The sequence below is a fragment of the Anneissia japonica genome, unplaced genomic scaffold, assembly GCF_011630105.1.
Source record: "Anneissia japonica isolate Jap-2015-1 unplaced genomic scaffold, ASM1163010v1 scaffold1786_len174244_cov121, whole genome shotgun sequence".
In the NCBI taxonomy this organism is placed as follows: domain Eukaryota; kingdom Metazoa; phylum Echinodermata; class Crinoidea; order Comatulida; family Comatulidae; genus Anneissia; species Anneissia japonica.
In genome coordinates this window covers 145605-148597 of record NW_022732870.1, presented here as the reverse complement: position 1 = coordinate 148597, position 2993 = coordinate 145605, and the positions used below count along the sequence as shown (strand labels likewise).

Below are 2993 nucleotides of genomic sequence, written 5' to 3'. Positions count from 1 at the left end.
CATTAAATTTATATTGGTGCATGTTGACAAAATAATGATACATCTATTTATATATATATATATATTTAATGTTAAATGATTGGCATCTCCAATGTTGACTGGTACACTGATGATGCTGACTTTGTCCACGTCATCCGTGTTTACAAGCAATTTTAAAAATTAAAATAGGCCTGCGGCTCTTATTTTATTCGAACAAGGATGCACTGTCATTGATGAAAGGTGTATAATTCGTTGAAAGTTATTTTCCTTATATGTAATTTCAGTATGCATTATTGTTTCGTTTCTTGGGTAGCTTCATCACCCTTAGGCGGCTTCAACCCCTTAGGCGGCTCTTTGTCTCCCTGAAAAACAAGATGAAACAAATTGAATTATGGTAATTCAATCCAATTGTTAATGAATGTAATGTAATTGTATTTCCTACTGCAGTCGCTACGGGCTAATATCTACATTAGTTAGTTTATAATACAATAAAACATTTACAAGTTGAGATTGCATAAATACCACAGCGGCTATTAAAACTTTTTAAAGGGATATATGACCGCAGATATTTATTCGAAAAAAACTTGTACTGGCCTACTTATAACTTTGTTCATAGTTTTCTCATGTTACCCAATCTCGCGTACTGGTGCTGTAGACATAGGCTATCTACTGGTGAATTCGGGGGTGGCACCATTTAGCCACCCCCTCAGTCGGGGAGAGCTGGCCCACAATCCCCGATAAACGGCAATTCGTCGGTGATAAAAAAAATAATGAAATGTTTAGAAGTATGTAAATTACAAAGGCCTACCCAAGGACAATGTTTTTAAGCTTTATTTTCTATTGTACATATATTATTAAGATCTCATGGTTACAGAAAATCTGCAATAAGATCATGAGAAATTTGTTAGCGCTTCATTTTGACTATATATAATGCTGATGTGATAATGATGAATTTTATTAATATGCCTTTTCTGGCCATCTAGAGGTACTATTTTCGCACCTCAGCTGCAACCATGGTGGATATGAGGTGGGTGTGGACTCACGGAATGTCCCCCTCCCAATCCACCTTTCAAAACAGATCTGCACCCTTCCCTGGGTATGACATTATTAAACTCGATCGAATCGTCACCTGACTCTGTGAGTTAGTGACTGATAAGGCGAGGGTGCATACATTTGTTTTTAGGATGTGATTTGGTTTTTCATGCCGAATGTTTCGAGCAGTGACAGATTCAAGGATCCCCCACCCCACCGTCTAAATATTTTTTATGGAAAAGAAAATTAAATTTATATTAAAATGTAGGTCTGGGAGTGTAATTTTCGGTCATCTAGAGGGCCATGGTCATAAATTTTCTTACCTCAGCCCCCATCATGGTGGGGCTGAGGTAGGTGGTTCCTACGTCTGTGAGAGTCCCTCTCTAGGTCACCTCTCTTTCGAATTCCTTGATCCGCCACTGTTGAGTTGTTATATAATTATTGTTAGGCTTACTAATATTAGGCCTATTTATGATGCGTCTATTGAAATTTTAACTTTATTTTCTCAAAAAAGTCCTAAAAACCTTCAGAGTGCGCTGCTTCCAAGGGGGCTTCATCCCCTGGACATCATCGGGGTCTTTGGCGGGCCCCACAGCCGTAGGGAGGGGGACACATACTCCTGCTTGTTACTATGTACTTCGCATAACGGCTCCCACTCAACCCCCCCTTCAAAATACTGTCTAGGTCCCTACCCCCCAGTGAATTTAGGTTTATTTTGTCAATTTCAAATTGACAAATTATGATTAGATTAACTACTTTACGGTAATTAACTAGTCACGATAATACGAAGTACCGTACAGTTTGGTAGTGGCGTAGCCCCTTATTACATATTATAAATTGGTATTGTTACGTCTATTTTTTTAATTAAGGCTTTTTTATTGTTATTTTTTCTGATAAATTTTAGGTATGTATTATGCAAGTAAAAAAAATATATATATATTATGAGTTGGCAACTAAGCACCCAATACTGGTGAATGCGGGAGATACCCCATACAGGTTGCACATTATTAGTTTTTGCTTAAGACTGATTTATATGGACAGTGTAAAATATATTAGGCAATGGTGTGACTTTCAATACAGAAAACACAAAGAAACGAGTCTATTGGGGCATTAGATTTAAAATATCTATTATGTTCCATTGGGTTTGGAGATATTTGGCATGCACAAAAAGTCAACGATATTAATTATTTTGTATTTAATTTAAAACAAAGGTTAAGAGACATTGAGAATCAAAGGTTTTTTTTGAAGAAATTATGCAACATTCTACAATTAAATTATATTCACAAATTAAACAAGGATCATTTAACTAATGTAGTCAATCACAGACAAAACAAATCCTCAAATTCTTACTAAATTAAGATTGGGGATATTTGAATTAGAAAGAGAAAGATGGTATAATGTTAATAGAAACGAAAAATTTCGCAAATTTGCAAATTATGTTCGTTACAAAATATCGAAAATGAATATAATTTTACCTTAGTTTGCCCTTTTTATTCAAATATTAGAACTAAATTTCTATTAACCATCACTCCTCACAACCGTCAACTTAAAGTTCTCGATATTAAAAATTGTATAATTTAGTTATTATATATGTTATGTCTACGGCTGTATGCTTACAAAATTCTGCCAACAAATCATTAATCCCAGGGGCTTTACCTTTTTTTTTTTTTTTTTTTTTGCAATTCTATGGCGTGAATGACCGTCTATAGTTATGTCATTATTTAAATCATTTTCATTGTTATTTAATGCGACGTCATATATATAAATATTATTGCTATGCAGTAAGGATTCAAAATGAGTATGCCACTCATCAAGCGATATTTTCATGTAAATTAATATGTCTATCGTTTTTAAGTTTAAACCAAAATGATTTTGTATTTTGTTCTTTCAATATCTTGATAAGATATACAGCACCATAATATATATATATATATATATATATATATATATATATATATATACACACGTTTATATATATATTT

At 33.7% G+C, this 2993-nt stretch overlaps 1 long non-coding RNA gene across 1 annotated transcript in view; it reads right to left on the bottom strand.

Annotated features, from left to right (window-relative positions):
* The window catches only part of LOC117115922, a 16339-nt gene continuing 13346 nt past the window's right edge, over window positions 1-2993 (bottom strand). Inside the window, exon 2 of the long non-coding RNA XR_004446651.1 lies at window positions 1-341. This is a non-coding gene — a long non-coding RNA (uncharacterized LOC117115922). The remainder of the gene's footprint in view (window positions 342-2993) is intronic.